We start from the raw sequence: 18,370 nt of genomic DNA, 5'->3' as shown, positions 1-18,370 counted from the left end.
GGGGTACTTAGGGATTCAGCTTAGGTTAAGGCTCTGAGCCTCAGAGTACACTACACAAACATGTGAAAGGGGAGACTCAGCTCTTTCATTGTACAAGAGAAGTGTAGCTGTAGTTGTGAAAGGCTGATTTCCTCAAGAAAGGCAAATGAACAAAAGAGTGACAAATGTCTAGACCTCATGATGTTTTTGTGCTCTGCCAGGGAGCTGGTACAAAAAGGCTTTATACAATGATGATATTCTGCTCCTAGAAGTAGTTCAGGTAGCTTCTAGGTTTTGTGGCTTAATGTGAAAAACTATAGAGATGCTGCTGATAATAAATTCTTCACAGTTTTTTTTTTTCCCCAATTAGATACTAGCCAATTATGAAGTGTATAATGAATGTAAGAAAGCTGTTAGCTGACAGGAGAATATATAGTATAGTGAAGAAAGAATCAATGGATATGGGACACCACAATGCTGTGCCACTTGTCTGGATCAGAAATGAAAGTGATTTGTTTAATTCAGTTGATTTTCTACCTGTCATCAGTGGAGTGGAGCATCAGGTGTCAGTAATGGCTGGGGAAGAGGAGGATGCTTGGAAAAGAGACCAGTGCCTTTTAAATCAGGAGAGTATCAATTTCTGAGCAATGTAGTCACACACAGAAAAGTTCATTGTCCTCTAGAATCTTAGACAGGGAACTTAGACTGCAGTCTCTACCATTGTCACCAACAAAACAATAAAAAACTATATGATGCTATAGGTGGTGGTGAAGTACTAATCTTAAATGTTGAAACAAATTTTAATTTCTGAGAGGCTATCATGAATAAACATCACTACAGATTTTATTATGCTTCTGTCTAACATGGGTTTATACTTTATATTCTGTAATGATAAGGATGATGAGAATTTAATGCAACAAGACAATAAAGCAAAGTACTTTTTTTTCAGAAGTAACTAAATAAAAAAACCTTGTGGCAATAGTGAATATATTTCCTGTTGCAATGAGACACCTCATTATTTATTTGACCTTTCAAAATTCTAGCTATTTAAAATTGAACACAAACTTTAAGAGATATATGTGAAAAATATAATGAGATCTATTAATAACTCTAAAACTGTGGTGAACATTTCAAGTATAGAACATACTTCTTGAACTCTGATGACCTTTAAAACATGAAGAAACATCTTAAGTGAGCACACTAAAAATACTGCTGTGAAGTGTTGGAAGGAGTGAAAGCTGGAATGTATTTAATGCACGTGGATCTTTGGAAAAAAAAAACCAACATTGTCAAAATGTTTTTAAAGTTCCATGTGTGAAACTTTTAAGATTTCTCTGTGTTTTTAAGTATAATGGATTACTCAGTAAATGGCTGAATCCCATCTGTTGCAGAACTTCTTTTGGGGGTATAGGAACAGAACTTTCATTCCATGTCCTCTTTGTGTTGCAAAGACATACTTTTAACTATATCCTGTTTTTGTATGAAAATGACAACCATTATAGCTCTATACATCAAACAGAAGAGACTTTTGGGGTGTCAGAGCAAGATTTGTTGTGTCAGATGTCCCTTATCTCCTCCAATAAAAAGGCAGTTTCCTGTCTCCTTGGTGAAATTGTCTTCAAGACTGAATGGAGGGCATGGCACAAGTTATTTTAAACTGTGAAAACAAACATTCAGACCGGAGTCTTTTGGGCAATTCCATTGATGCCATGTGGGTATCTTAATTTCCAAAGCCTTATTCTCCTGTTGAAATTTGCTGCTCCAAATATGATTGTTTATCTGTATTGGCTCCTCTTCATCCATTGTAAGGACTTATATGATTTTTCTGCCAGGAAAAAGGTTTCCTTAATTTCCTCTTGAAATTAGAGTACAGACAGATTTAGGCAGCATGTGTGAGCATGTCATGCTCATTGCTTTTTATGCCTGGGAAACTTCATTCTCTGGGAGATTATCTGAGAGTGTGATCTTTTAAAACTTATTTTCAGTTGTACACTGGCCAACAAGTCGGCAAGTCTCAGTATACAATGGCTACACCCAGTTCAGTGTTTGCTCAGCCAGTAGATTCAAATAATTTGCACCATAAAGATGTGCATATGATTGATCTACTTCCCTTTTTCTCTAACCAAGGCAGATTTACTCTTCTTAGCAATAACAAAAAGATCTATACTCTGCACTATTAGACTTTTTAATCCAAAGGTGTATTTGGAATTCCCCTAATGAGTTGGTCCTCTCTCTTCTGAAATAAGTATACCTTAAACTTCCTTCTGACCTTCAGGCTCTGTTAGCTGAGATCTCGTCTTTCCTTTATGGTGTGCAACTCATACCATGTCTCATTTGTAATAATTTTGTAAATTATTCCTAGTATTCAAATTCTCAAACATCTGTTGTTTCTTCTTTCCTTTTATGGTGTAAGGCCTATGTAAATATAAAATGAAAGACAATATTTGAGCTCCAAATATCATATCTAAAGAAGAATGGAAAATCACTTGTTCCAGATTGCTTATCCTGCTTGTTCTCTACTTTGTTACACTCCAAATGGTCCAACACTCTTTCATGACCCGGAGAAACTGGGGACACAGGGATGTAGGGCAGGATGTGCTCTGATGTACCCACAGCAGCCAGACAGCCCTTAGGAGAGTAACCCTGCAACCCTCACAGCTGCTCTTGTGGCTTTGGGCAGGTCAGGAGGGAGGCAGCTCTTGCAGGGATTGTTCTTGCTATCACGTGTCCTCTGCCAGCTGGTGCCACCAGGAGGGTGACACATGTACCTCTGCTGTATGGGCTGCATGGATCTGCCTAAACCACAAGAAGCTTCACCTCAACATGAGGAAGAAGTTCTTTATGTTGAGTGTGGCAGAGCACTGGAACAGCTTCCCAGAGAGGTTGGGGTGTCTCCTTCCCCAGAGGCATTCCAAACACACCTGGATGTGTTCCCTTGTCACCTGCCCAGGGTGACCCTGCCTTGGCAGGGGCGTTGGACTGGGTGATCTCGGGAGGTTCTTTCCAACTCTGCTGTTCTGTGATTTGTTCAACAGTTTCCATATCAGCTGGTGTAGCTAATTGGCAATTTTTTCATCCACCGCAGAAGCTTCTCCACTCATTCTGCTTCTGTGTCCTGTCTTCCAATAATCTCTGTCCCTGTTCATTGTACATTCAAAAGGAAATGTCATCATTATCCCTGTATTATTCTACCCCAGGTTCCTCTTACAGAGGATATAGACTTCTATGTTGTAGAGTTTCTCTATTGCTTTCATCAGGAAAAATACTCCAATCAGAGTCGTATTAGTCCTTGTGCTGTCTATTTTCCATGACTAAAATTTCACTGAGCAGTGGATTATTACTAGCTATTAACTTCCTGACAAAAAATAATTACCTCATATTGGCTATATTGCATTACTCACAAGGCATAATATTTAAGTCTAAATATTCGTTGAAGAGTCCGTTAACAGAAAAATTTGTTTTGACATTCTTTGTGAGCCTGCAAAGAGATACATTTATATAATAAGGATGCTGTTACAATTAATTATTTTGTAGTTTTTAAGTTTAAAAGGGATGGGAGTTTTTCTACTAAGTGTTATACTTTATGTTTTGATGATCTTGTTTCATTATCCACACCCAATTCTGCACAAGATGAATGGGCTAAAAACTGATCTGGAGTCTGGGATGTTTTTAATGGCAATTTCATCTGAATCTGTTCGTCTGGTTGGCTCATCTTCTGAATTCATGATTGTGAGTGATGGGAGGGAAAAGGAGCTGCAGTGCAGGTAGACAGGAGGGAAAAACAGTTTCACTCATCTTAGCAATCCAGTGATGAACCAGTTCAGGAAGTTTACTGAGCAAGAAACACATAACTGAGAGAGGATGAGGAGCTGAGAGGACAGGAGGACTGAGAGAGCCCAAAATTTAGATTTACTCACAATCCTTGGGGAACTGCACCCTTAATTTCACCCGGGGACTGGACTGCTTGAAAGACGGTTGTGTCAGCTTGATTTATTCTAAGTCTGTGAGTGTTTTCAGTCACACTTTTTAGCTCTGTAAGTTTTGTAAAGGGCAGGTCTTAAAATTATCAAAGGACAGGGTTTTAATACAGCTCTTGACTTAAGCATAGGAGAAAAGAATGTATTGTGTGGTATGAACTTTTAGTCCTTTGGCGTACAGAATGCAGTTTTCAGAAAGCCATGTTATAATGCAGCTAAGTTGATAATAGAGAAAAATGATTTCCTGGAAGATTTTAGAACTAAAGGATTATATTGTTTAAAAGATGGAATTGTTTTATTGTGCTGAATTCTTTTAGAAACCATGTGTTCACTTTTCCATTGTGAACAAAATCATACCCAAAACTTCCAATCTCCAAACCCCTGGAATATAGGGTATCTTTCTCCCACACCTGTTCCACAGTCCTTTGTTAGCTCAGATTTCAGACATATATAAACCTGGTAACTGCTTTGGGGCTGAGTCTGCAACAAGATTGAAGTGTAGTGTAGTTAATGGAATGGTATATATGGGGAGGACATAAGAGAAAAATACAATTTTCTTCCAATCTGTTCACCTTGTAAATAGTTTTAAAATGAATGATGAATGAAATGAGAATTCAAAGATAAATAATAATAATGTATTGTCAGGAAATGTTATAAAACGTTTTATATATATGTCAGGAAATGTTTTAAAACGTTTTATATATAATTATTAGGTTTACTTTAATTACATCTAAATAAAATTCATTCAAATTACTGTGTGTTTGCGTGAAAAATAATTGAATTTTAAATTTCATTGAAGAAGCTTGGCAAACAAAATGGTAATTAAAAGCAGTTAGCATATAAACAAAAAGCACCAAAGCCTATAAGCTATGGATTTTTTTATTCCTGTGTTTGAAATCAAGCTAGGCAAAGTAATGATTGAGATTTATCTTAGATCAGCTAAAGTTGGAATGAAAATTAAAAATGTATGTACCATAACTTCCATATAAAACTCAGAAATTACAATGTCAGTTTCAAGGTGAATTCCTCAAGATATGATACAGACTAAGCAGCTGTATTGTTTTTCTATCACTTGAATAATTACTTTCCAACAAATTAAATAATTATACTGAAGTGCTGTCTATATACTGTAATCTTGTAGTTACGGATTTCACTGAGTTTTTGTTCTCACTTCCTCTCTTACCATTCCCTAACTTTTGAATTTTTTTCAGTATGTTTTCCCTGTATTCTTTTTATTTCCTTCAGAAGCAAAGCCATCATAGCCAGTGCTGTTTTGTACCTGCAGAAAGACATTAAAGAACAGTCTTCATGGAAGGTTCAATATTCCTACATAATTCTCCTTTCCTTTCAAGCACAGAAGTATTTGGCACATATAGTGAAGGTCAAAACCTGAGTTTATTTTTTTGCAGTTTTCCATTTGTGATCTAGAATTGCCTAGTAGCTATAAGTGAGATTAGGATATTAAGATTTCTTTTCCACTTGTGTGTATATATTTATATATGCAATTCCTATCTTGGCAAAGTCACTGTCTTGAAGAGTTTCTGATCTGTGGAAAAAACTAAAAATGGATGTTATTGTTCTTACCATGTTCTAAATGGGAAACTGAAACCAAAAATTCTTGTGCAAGGCTGTATCGAGCCAGAAACAGAACACCAGTTCTTGTGAATCTCATTCTAAAATAGCACATTCACAAGTACCCTTTCTGACTTTCAAACCCAAAAATGGTTTTGAAATGACAATTTCCAGAATTCAGTATTTTACTTTCATTTGAGGCACCCCCAATGAACTTCTCAAGCCATTGTATGCAGACATGGCAGTTTCCTCAGGCAGATAAAGAATGGGCTTATTATGCTGAGTAAACTGAGCAAAGCTGGAGTGTACAGCTTGATCTGTTCTCTTCTCATTGGGATTCCCTTTTTGTCTCTCTTACCTCCAGCAGAAACACAGGGTGTTTGTGTCACATCCAAGAGAGCTGGAGAAAACAGTGTTGAACATTCCAGTGTATAAGATCGTGGTAGGTTCAACTTTTCACTCTCTTTTTGTTTTTACCACATACAAATGCAATAGCAAATGGAACACAGATGATGTGTGATACTTTTCCAGATTCCATTCTGAATAGGGTTTTTTCTTCAGAATTATTGATATAAAAATCTTTTACAACTCTGTTCTACTCTAAAGGTTGCTACTTTTTATTGCTGCATGATGTCTGATTTTTTCATGAGCTGCATCCAATTTCTTTAGGGTTGGTATAAGCTTTTGGCTTGAGAACAGGGAAAGATTTTATTCTTTTTGAGTCTGACTCTTATTGATTTGATGTCCCCTAGAAATCTCTTCAGAGGAATAGGCTTTCCTTACAGAGGTAGATTAACTGTTTGACCTTTAAGAACCACATGAAAATCAACTCTCTTTTAAATGTAAAAATGTCACCTGGTAATAAAAGGGACTTCTTAATGTGCTCAGGAGAAAGCTGAAGCTTTCCTTAGTATTTTTACTAGAGCTTCATTCTAGATCCTGCAACTTGCCTTGTGGCAGATTGTTTCATTATTCAGCAGTATCATTAATCTTTTTTATTATCACCTTAAAGATAAATAAACAATGATTTTGTTGTTTCACACAAGTAGTGCATTTTAATTTCGTAGGCTTGTATTATTGACTTAAAATCCCCGTAATGTTTCAGCCTTGAAATACTGACTTACAAACATGAAAATTTTATTCAAATGTGGAGAGATGGCATCAGTTGTGAATATTAAAAAAGTGTGTGATTTTTATCTCTTCCACATGGAGCTTAGTATTAACAAGGAGAGCTGACATTAATTAATTTGAGAAGTAATGACTTGTCATTCATTTTGCTTCCATGAAAATAACTGTGCTGTTCTGTGGGCCATACTGAAAGCCAGTCTTTTCAGGGATCTAAAGATCACATGGTGGAGTCCATTTTAGTGTTAATAATTGAAAATTCAGGTGCTTTGATAATCTACCTCTGCAATGTATTTCTTTATTTTTCCATTTCTCAAAATGTTGGGGTTTTTTTTAGTGTCTAACAGTGAAAGATAATAATGCTGCTGATTATAATGAATTAATTATTTATGGGGATTAGATATAATTTTCTCAATTCTAGAGTGTGGAAACACAGAGAGGTGACATTTATTGGCATTTATTTCTACTAGTTTTATGATTTGAAATTCATAGGATAATTGTACACTTCTAAATGGAATAAGTGAGAACTCTTCTGGGGATGTCCTTATTAAAATTGTGGCCACTGGAATAAAGTTTTGTTTCATTGTTTAGCATTCTCAAAGCCAAGACACTGCAGTCCCAGGGGAAGAAAACATCAAAAGCAAACCAAAACCCAACAGACAATCTTACATTCTACAGACAGAGATGTAATTGCTCCATCTTAGGTCTTTGAAAGTGTAACAAGGATGTAAATGACCAGAACTAGAGGGTGAAGTTTGTTTAGAATGTTTTTAGGATATATCCAAATAGATATTTCTTTTATTCCTTGACTGAGGTATTAAGAGCTCTGTATTCTTGCTGTTCTTGCTGGTCTACATCATATATATAGGTTATATGAGAAACTGAAATATGCAAATAAGAATGAGCAGTGATTTAAAACATACATGCACAAAGCACGGGTAATCAGAATTATCCAAGAAACAATGAATAGAGCAAAAAATTATAATGAGTGTGATTTAACTTGAAGATTGCAATATTATGTTTTGTTTCAGAGTCTTGGCCTAGATTCATTAGACATAAATAGCATGTTGGTGACATTTCTGCTGCTGTAAACTATCATAGCTTGAAGGCTCCTCGTTTAGTACTTTTTTTCATAGCAGACAGGGATTTTTGTTCTTTTTACCTGAGAATGAAACATTTACAGAACAATATGTATGTGCAATGAATGAGTTTATTTTAAACTGCTTTTCTTGAAGACTCTTCCTATTTTTAGCCCAGTTCAATTATGATTACTAAAGAAAAGAGGTTCTGGAGACTATATTTCTGTAAGTGCTCAGGGCGAAAGCATCATATTTTCTCACTCTTCCTTGGAATTCATCCAAAGCCAATTCAGTTTAATCTGCCTGCTGCTGCTCTGGAAGTGACATCTGTTCAAATTTACACTCTTTATCATGGCTGACGTGTTGTTTGTGTGTCTGTTTACCCCAAGCCCTTGTTCCAACTGCCTCTTGCAGATAATTTGTGATTTTTTCCTTCATTCTCTCACAGGTTGCTAGGCATTGAATTGCTGCATTTGGAGCTTTGCTATTATTTTTTATTTCTTTTCCTCAGCTTTGCAATTATGTTTTGAGGAAAAAATGAGAAGTCTAGATGCAACATGTGTTATCAACAAATATACTGAGAAAGGGTAGATGAGAAGTGAATGGGTTGTGGGGGATGTGCCACACCAGCAACAACCTATCAGATTGTCATATGTATGTCTAGTAAAGTATGGACACTCATATCTATACATCCATTTTGTAAAGTAAATATTGCTTCATAATTTTAGCTTCAAAAGTAGTCCTATGCCGAGCAACTGCATCCAGACCATATTTTTCTGATAGAGGGTTCATATTTATTTATATGTAGATAAAAATGTTTGTGCTGGAAGAATTAAAAAATAGTGAATTTAGCCTTAAAAGCTATGAGATGGACTTTGAATCAGAACTGTTACTAAAAAATATTCTGAATACTTGAATTCAGAATTCATCCAACATCAGTGTTCTGGATAAAGGCGGATTTCCATTTTCAAGTTTTCCCCAAAATCTTGCAGTCGAGAAAATGCCATCAAATGTGATATTTTCAGTTGGTGACCACGGGAGTCAGTTTTAAAATAAATGAGAATTGCAAGAGAGATGATAAGAGCTGTCATCTTTATGTATATGAGGACAAGAAAGTCTGTGGAGCAGCACAATTTCAAAAGAACATTAGTAGGTACCATAGATACTGAAGGGTAACCTTGAGATATCTTAAATTTCATAGTTTTGGAGCACTGCAGTGTGAGTGAGCTGCTGGAATGGGCCGAGGGGACTGACAATCGCTGCCTCCTGCCTCAGTAAGGTCACACAAAGTAATTATATGGATTATGGTATGTACTGAAAGGAGTAAAGTGCTCAATTATGCCAAAATAATTTACACTGAAATCTGATGCAATTTTGAAATATCAGAGAAGGAAAGAATTGATAAAGTTAAATCAACACAATTTTAAAGGGAAATATGAAATATGAAACAAAAAATATCTAGAAAAATGCAAATATACTAATTTACTGGTATTTAGTGCTGTAGGAATGATAAAATACCATTTCCCACATCCTGAAACAGTAAAGTCTCCATTTGGGTTATTCTTGATTATTCTTCTTGGTCATTATTCTACCCTTCCAGCACCCCAGGTAGGAAGATAAACCTGAGAAAGAGCCAGTGCCCAGACCATAACTCCTATAGTCACACAGGGCTATGCATGGGCACCATCACCCACCCAGACTGACTTGCTCTTTTTAGCATCCATCTGTATTGATCCTTCCCCATGGTCCTGTGACAAGAGCCTTTTAGCTGACTTGTGAACAAATAGGAGCTGACACACCTTTGAGCCAAATATGCACAGCTGCATAATCCATCTGGAGACTGCATCTGCTTCATGGGATGACAAAAGACTAGTTGAGAGGGTGAAAATACACTGCAAAAATAGTTATATTCTTGGCATCATGTTCTCTCCCTTTCCAGTCCTACTGTTCCTCCTTCTGCATACTTGAACCAGTGCTCATGTGACACACGCACCACTGCCACATAGCAAACATCTTTTTTTAATCACTTCACATGTTTCAAACTTTATGATTCACACAGAAATTCTGCTGCTTGTAAGAATTAGATTCTTGCCTTTATTTCTGCATAGTAGTTGCTGTCTATTAGTGTAGGATGAAAATACCTTTCAGGATGCCATCATTGGCCATCATTTCTGTATCTGATTTTCCTGGTAATAAGCTCTCCATTATTAGACCCATTTCCAAGAAAGTTCCTACAACCATCAGTTGGGCTCTTTCAAAATGTGTTTAAGAATGGACATTTCTGAAGGTTTTCTGAAACTCTTCAATTGGGGTTTCTTTAGCAGAGAACTCTGGGGAGAGCCTTTTTTTTTTTTTTTAATTTCCAAAAGAAGTTCAGTAAAGGCAATGCAAATGTGTTTCTGTAGTTTTCTTAGAATATTTTCTGCATAATATGATCCCCCAAATTCACTGCAAAGTATGTAATGCCATGTCCTAGACATCAGAAAGTCATCAGCTGATATTAAAAAGGAATAGTCAAGCTATATAAGAACAGGAATAATAATTTGGTTTGTCTTTGGTCTATTATTTTCTTATTGATATCAGAGGAATTTTTTGCTGTTGTAAATCCATAACTACTTTGCTAGTGATAGCATGTCACTCTTCTGAATCAGCAGAGATAAGTTTAGCATTTGTTTTTATTTTCTCTTTTCATCTCTCCACGTATTGCACATTTTTAACATATGGTCATGATCATGACAGTTCAATTGTTTCCGTATACTATTCCTTGCAGATTTCACCAAATTTATTTACCAAACATTAAGATATTTGAATTTTCCCTTTTACTCTATGTGTTTTATCATGTATATTCTGTTATGTCTGTTGAGTGCTCAGCAGAGGGTGAATATAAAATCCTTACAAAAGCAGGATCTAGGAGGTAATGAATTGTTGGTGTTTACACAATCTGACTATTTGATGGATTTTGCTATGTGAAAATTTATTCTTTAATAAGTGGCCTTTGAAGAACATTATGAAAGCAGAGGTTGTGTTCAACTCCTATCACTCTATTTACTTCTTCAAAGTACTAAAATAACAAATAACAAAATAATGCAATTCTGCTTAATATAACCACCTTAATTCATGCTGGTTTAATAGAATCCAGTTAACAAAACACTGCTTAATTTGTTCAACTTTTGTTGATATTTGGCTATGACTTGGGTCTTATTTCATGGGGCATTTAATTCACTAAATATCCAGAGAGGTAGGTGTGTTCCCACTGGAAATTCAGACCAAAGTTTGTGGTATTGATCCAAGTACTTGGGCAGATCTGTTATTACAGTGCTTTGCAAGAGTAGTCACAGAAAAGCACTCTTCTTCTTCTTCTTCATGCAGAAGGGATTGTACGCAGACAAGATGGAGAATCTTTTACATATCCTATACATAAAGATTTCCATCCAAAATAACTCCTTCAAGTCATCACAAGTAACATGTAACAAATCATCAACTGGATGACCAATGGAGTTGCGGCACATGTTTATTTTATTTTATTCAGTTTATTATTATAATGGTTTGTTCCTATGTACCCCTATGTTTTCCCCAGTTAGTTTGTCCCTAAGTTGTATCCACCCCTAAAACTCCCTTGTTTGGCAATCCCCACCCCTTGTCCATCATTGTAACCCTTCCCCTTGTTCCATTCCCTTCCCTGTCCATCATTGTAACCCTGCCCCTTGTTCCCTTCCCTGTCCATCATTGTAACCCCGCCCCTTGTTCCATTCCCTTCCCTTCCCTGTCCATCATTGTAACCCCGCCCCTTGTTCCATTCCATTCCCTTCCCTGTCCATCATTGTAACCCTGCCCCTTGTTCCCTTCCCTTCCCTGTCCATCATTGTAACCCTTCCCCTTGTTCCCTTCCCTTCCCTGTCCATCATTGTAACCCTTCCCCTTGTTCCCTTCCCTTCCCTGTCCATCATTGTAACCCCGCCCCTTGTTCCATTCCCTTCCCTGTCAGTCTTACCCTGGGCCAATCCGTGCTTGTCCCACCCCTTTGGGGATGCCGTTACTCGACGCCCCATTGGCCCTTGTGACCTTTTCTCCTCCCCCTGCTTCCCTCATTGGTTGTAACGCTCAAAGTCCCTGCCCTCCCCCCTCCCCTAAGGACCCTCTATTCGTCAAGTGTTTGTGCCCACGCTGGTCTGCCCCTGTATTTAATGCTGAGCACACGAGTGCTTTTTGCCTCTGAACTCTCCAACCTCAATAGATATTTTGGGACCTCAGAAGCTGAGGGACTCCCTCGCTTCCTTTACCCACCCCTGCACACAAGCCACTCTGAAGCGCTGTTGGCTTTTAAGGTTCTGCCTTAAAATCTTACCCTGGGGCAGTTGCGCACACCTGGCACAGCGCCGGTGTGCACATAAAGAGCTAGCCCGGGCTCCAGTAAGGCTGTGTCACAGTGGTATGGACTGTGGTTTTTCACTGTACTTTAATTGGTGAAATAAATTGAGGTCTGATTTCTAGTTCAAAAGCTCACTGTCTAAACAATTAATGGACTTCTGTTTTATCAGTATACGGATTTAATCAATTTCTCTCTGCATGGCAACTTTGTACGAAAAGTTTGTATTATGTATGCAAGGTAAATTCCTTAATTATTATTCTTACTGTTTTTGTAATTTTTTCTGAAGTAGGGTTTTGCATGGGAAGACAACATGGCTGAGCGAGTACATTATGAGGTGGGGAAGAAAGGTTGAATACAAAATAGTTGTACGTGTAATTACCCTGATTACTGTACTTGTTTCTGCTCCTTCTCTTGTTGAATATTGTCCTTTGTATGATATGGAAACCCTATTAGTGTTTTATTAGAGTCACTCACCTTTTAAGTTGACTCTTAGAGTAGACTGAATATATATATGTGTGTGCATGTATATATATCATTGTGCAGTATGGGATGGGTAGATTTTTATCCTATGTCAGCATATTCATATTAGCATTTCTCACTTGCTAATTAAAAGGAAATTCTCCCTGTCAGGTTGTCCAGATAAGCAGCTTGTGGAATGCAGACCAGGAGCTGACTTCTTCTATTTTGCTTTTGCAGTGCAGAAAAATAACTTACTTTGATTGTTCCATGTTATGTGAGAGAAGATTCTGGAATATGTTGCTGTAACCACTGACATGGGGTCAAAATGAGCTTGTAGGAAAATGTTCCAAGTTACTTAAGTGAAACTTTTCCCCCCCTTTATTATCAATATAGGAGAACTGTTTCACTAAGTAATAATTTCTCAGTATGAAAAAAACCATCCCACTAATTATATAGTAAATTTCCCACCAATTGGCATCTAAAATAAGTATAATTGATATAGTCACTTGTTTCAAATTATTGCTTACGTTCTCTTGCTTTGCGGAAGTATCTGAGGCACCACTGTTTTCACCTCTGTGGAAAAGGGTAATTAACTGAGTGTCTGACTTAGGGAGGTGGCTTGGTTATTCTGCCTTGCAATGTTTGATTTCCATGTTAGCATAAAAGAAATGCAGTATCTCACATAAAATCAGCTGGGCTGCTGTCACCAGCTCTCCAGAAACGGCAGGAGATTCCCCCAGCCTGAAGGCAGCAGCTGCCATTGAGCCTTGCCAAGGCTTTGCTGAGTAGTCGAGGGGGAATAGGCTCAGTAACCATTAATGGCTAACAGCTCTGAGGAGAAACTGCCTCTCAAGCTTGAAGAGGAGAGTGTGCCCCTTCTCTCTGGTGCAGCTGTTTGGTAATGCAGCTCAGTGGATCCCAGCATGTGGGGTTGGACTAATGCTGCATTTAGCAACACGAAGTCTGATTCCATGATGCCAATCCGATGGAACCAGCCCTCTGTTGTCTGGGCTTTGGGCTGTTTCCTTGTGGAATTTGTTCCAGCTGATGCAGGCTAGTATGCCAATTCATTAGTGTAATGAGCCTTTTCAAGTGGTTTTTTTTTCAGATCTGAAGTAATTTCATTTACCTTTAGTGTTACTAATGGCTCAGTATTTCTTCTGAACAAAATCAGCCTTTTGGCTATGTACAAACTGTGATAGCTCAGAGGTTGGCTTTCATGGCTTCCTATTAGCAAGTTCCTGATTATGCAGAAGGCCTGAGGACATGCAGTAGTGCTTTCTGGTCGGTGGTGGCAAATGTCATTTGTCCCAAACTGTCTGGAAAGTAGTCTCCTCTTTGCGTGTGTGTTGGTCTTCAAGGTCTCTTCCAACCCAAAAATCTATGCAAAGCTGTTGTTCCTTTCTTTTCCCCCACAAATTATGTTATCTGTGGTGCAACAGTCTGTAGAATTACATACTGCAACCTCAAATTCTACTTACAAATAGGGATATGTCATCTAGTACTTTAGTCATAGAGATCCAATCCTGTTTCTTCCTCATTTTTCCAAGACGACAAGAATTACACATAAAAGTATTTCCAGGATTCAATTTTAAGCATTGAAATCTATGAGAATGGAGATTGGTTCAGTCAAGATTAATAACTTCAAGTAGAATGAAATTTAAAAATTGATGCTCACTGTGCTAAATAACCTTTCAGTTGTTTCTCTGTTTTGTTTTTTTAAATGTTATTAATAACATAAAAGGTTAATGTAATAGAATTTATTTTATATCAGAGCATTCTAATAGAATCTCAAAATATGAGAAACAGCAGTTGTAGTTTTCCTGGAAGAAACCTCACAAGACTTGTGCTATGTCACAAACTCTTATTTTAGTGTATTTTCAGTGGCTGCATGATGTAAACTGGTAAGGCACTATTAACTTCCACTGTTTCTTTGTTTATCACCTGTTTAGCTTTTCAAGGCAAAAGGCAGTCTTTTTCATCTCTCTGTTATATCTTTCTAAGAAGAGGAGAAATTGGAGCAGGCAGTTTTAATACCTTAATGTACTGTAAGGAAGGCAGGAACAGGTAGAATATAAAAAAGCAATCTAAAATTCAGCATATTAAGTGCCTTGAGCTTGGAAAGGACTAAGGTGTTATAACTTAGTAACATCTATTTGGAATCATATTTTAGACTAAAAATAAGGGAGGAAATACAGCTCAGATTTGTGATAAGAGTATATTGCTCTATTGAGAACAGTCTGTTACTTATTCATTACACTGCATTCAACATAGAAGTGAAAGTAGGTTTAAATTAGCATTTAGGTATTATTTGGCATTTAGTTTATGATATTTTTTTAAATTATTGATCTGAACTACTTTTTCCTGTTACTAAAATTTTCTTATAACCTTCACTAAACCCCAAAAATGAATGATTAAAAAACAATAAAGTGATACTTACCTCAGTATATCTTAAATTTGTTTCAGACAGTTATGTAGAAACTGCAGATATCAATTAGTAGCTGATCAATGAATTTTTTTTACAGTCTTTGTATCAAAATGTTATGGGCAGCCCTTGTGGCATTCCAGCTGGTTGCCTAAGCAAAACAGTTACGGATTTGGGCAGCTCATGCAGGGGACCTGTTCTTTCACCTCAGGTTGGTTGGTCTGCATCGAGGCTGAATTACAGAGAGCTAGAAGAGGTAGTAAAAGAAAAACAAAATTCAAACGCTGTAGAGGAACTGAAAATGCTGAGAAATACACTTAAAATTTGTAAAATATTTCAAATACTACAGTTGAACTCTCAAACATTTTGTCATAGGAAAAAATAAATATAATTTATCTTCTTGTGATGGCTTGACTATTACATTATTTGCAGTTAAAAATTTAATTAAGAAGGCATTTGGAACAGTTCATAGATGAGTTTTTTTCCTCAGCTTGCATTTTTTGAAAAAACATTATTTCTGCATATATATGAAATAATATAACTTTGCTTGATTCTATGAAGTACATATATAATGGAAATAGGCAGGAATAGTAATTTAAAACATCATTCATCATAATTTCAGAAGTTACTGCAACACTATGTCATTAAATATGAGAGTATAAATAAGCAAAGTGTTTGATTTATATATGCAATTATACTGAAAATTCAGCAACTAAAAGGAAAGTTGTCAGAGGGTGTAAACATCTTGCTATAGTAGGAATATTGCTTTAATTCTCGTGTCAGCCAGGCACCAGAAGGACCCACGCATTTATCAGCCCAGAGCTGTGCTGGGATTGGAGCTGGGCAGAAGCTGTGCCCACTGGTGACAGTATTAGACCTGGGCTGTAAAAAATCCATTTCCTCTGGGAAGTTATTATTAAAAACTTCAGAACCAATTGAAAATAGACTTGTGTACGTTGATTCCCAGCTTTCTAGAGCTGAGACATCCCTCTTTCCTATACTTCCTCAACTACAAACTGAAAGTGACAGGTTAGTAAGGATCAGTAAACTTCTTTGATAACAGTACTATTTTCAGATAAACTCATGTAAGTCACTACAGATAAAACTGAGTATACCCCTAATGAGAGATTTGTCAGGCATCTGATATTAGCCAACGTTTTAAGAATGGATGTTCAATTCTCATAATTTTCAATACAAATAGCTGCATAATTTTCAGTTGGTTATTTAAAAAAAAATTCCTCGTGGAAAGGGTTGTGAGTGTTGGTACAGCTGCCCAGGGAAATGGTGGCATCACTATCCTTGCAAGTGTTCAAAAGAAGTGTAGAAGTGGCATCTGGGGACAAGGTTAGTTGGTGAACATGGCAGTGTGTGTTTAACAGCTGGACTTGTTGATCTTAGAGGGTTTTCCAACCTAAATGATTCTATGATTCAGGAGTAACTTACTGTACTTTTTCGACACCTGCCTACTCTGTCCCTTGGTTTGCAAAAACTCATATGGTGATGTACTTAAAGCATAAATTTCTGTTTTGTTGTTTCCCCCTACTCAATCCACTCTTTGACTGTAAGAAAAGACCCTAAGCTGCTGTGGAGAGGATACAGTGATGTTCTGTAGATCAAGAAGGCAATTTTATATGACAACATAAATCTTTACTATGAGTGTACACTCCGTTGTGTCACCAAGACTGAGTTCCCTTCAGGCTTCATCCAAAAATGTGAAAAACATAAAAGAAATACTTACTGGAGTCCATACCGTGTTAGAAAAACTGTAACGATGCAAAGTGCCTGCAATTAAGAGTTCATTTACTATTGACTTTATTATGCATTTAATGATAGTAACATTCAAAGGATCTTCATATGCATGTAGAAGGGAATAAAGATGAGAGGTAGGAATATTATGTGAAAAGGTTTGGAACGAACTAGGAAAAAGTGAAAAACATGCTGAAAAATAATTTTACAACTATTACATAAATAGTAAATAAATTACATTAATAACTCCAAAGGTCTTATTTCATTTGATATCAAATTGGATGACTGTTAAACTTGAAACATTTTAAGATAGCAACTTGTAAATAATGACAGATGAAGAAGCAAAACTTTATGATTAAAAAGAACTTTAGCTCTTTTATTTGGGTTTAAAAGTTGATAGCTTAGACGGCTCTAGAGATATATTTTAGGACTTCATAAATTAATGAAATTAACTTGAGATTATTTTCATTCTTGTATATTAGAAGTATTTAAATCTAACCTGGCTTGAGCCGTTTATTATAAATTCTCATGTTACTTTCTTAGCTGTTGTGCAGTCTATTGAGTATTTGATGGAAGGGTACAGATGTAGTTTTAGATATGATAAAATTAGGTGACTAGTGAAACCTTATTCACTTTAGGGTGTCTGCCCAAGGGTGGAATTTAAAATTATGGGAACTGTGTTGACTATTTCTACATCATCCTAAGCACAAGTTTATTATGTCCTGATTGTTAATCGATTTCAATTTTGTTTGATAAATTCCCTTTTTCAGAAGGTACGCACTTTTTACTCCCTTTCTTTTGCTTCGCAAATGTATTTTTAATTGGCAATCTTAGGAACTGTGTTAAACCGTCTTTGTAGTATAAGCAGTTAATATCTCATTCAGTCAATCTATCCCATTTATTTCATGTAACATCGTCATTTGCTTTAGGGTTAAACAACTGATTTCATTACGTGGAAGCCATGTGTTCCCTACTGCTGCATAGCACACAGTGACACTCATTGGGCTGTGCAGTGCAGAGGAAGCAAGGGAGAATCTAAATATTTTAGAGGTCTGTAGTAGCTCTGCAATAGCAATTGATCATTTGTGACCATTTATTTCCTTTCATGACTGCTTAGTCCAGGATAGATCTTAAAGGTCTGAGTATAACTAAAAATATTGTTATTTACAGGGCTGTGACTGTCCCAAATTGCTGTTTTACAAACTGGAGTTTGCTGAGTCATGACTTTCATGTTTCTTACTCACATCTTTGGATGTTGTCACGTGGGAGTGACTGAGAGTGATTTTTAGGAATATTGTTTCTAGGCACAGAGGCTGATTCTGTGATGTGCTGTTTTGTGCCTCTTCAGTTACCAGTAGAGCAGCAGGTTCCAAACAGAGGAACATTTAGGCTAATTAGGTTAATCTACCATTTTTTAAAGCATTAATTTTAAATTATGTTAAACGAAAAACCCCAGTAAAAAAATAAAAATACTGAGAAAAAACATGAGTGAGGGGAAATGCTTATAGGACCTAAATGTTCCAGTGGTGGTTTTATGGTTTCCCTGTTGGTTCAGCCATTCTGTGCTGTCCTAAAGGCTGGTGCTTCTCAGGGTTTGATTTATGACATAACTTAGACAGTCTCTGGGTGTGGTGGTGTT

At 36.7% G+C, this 18,370-nt stretch overlaps 1 long non-coding RNA gene across 5 annotated transcripts in view; it reads left to right on the top strand.

Moving 5' to 3' along the window:
• LOC148222161 (uncharacterized) overlaps positions 1–18,370 on the top strand; it is a 516,376-nt gene that overhangs the window by 179,163 nt on the left and 318,843 nt on the right. The window contains exon 4 of one of the 5 annotated variants that reach the window (XR_015806787.1): positions 5,893–5,970. The exons of the other annotated variants lie outside the window; for them this stretch is intronic. This is a non-coding gene — a long non-coding RNA (uncharacterized LOC148222161). The remainder of the gene's footprint in view (positions 1–5,892; positions 5,971–18,370) is intronic. 5 annotated transcript variants of the gene reach the window in all.

This window comes from Sturnus vulgaris, chromosome 14 (genome assembly GCF_052056855.1).
Source record: "Sturnus vulgaris isolate bStuVul1 chromosome 14, bStuVul1.hap1, whole genome shotgun sequence".
In the NCBI taxonomy this organism is placed as follows: domain Eukaryota; kingdom Metazoa; phylum Chordata; class Aves; order Passeriformes; family Sturnidae; genus Sturnus; species Sturnus vulgaris.
The sequence above is the reverse complement of the archived record's forward strand: the minus strand, read 5'-3'. Positions and strand labels throughout refer to the sequence as shown.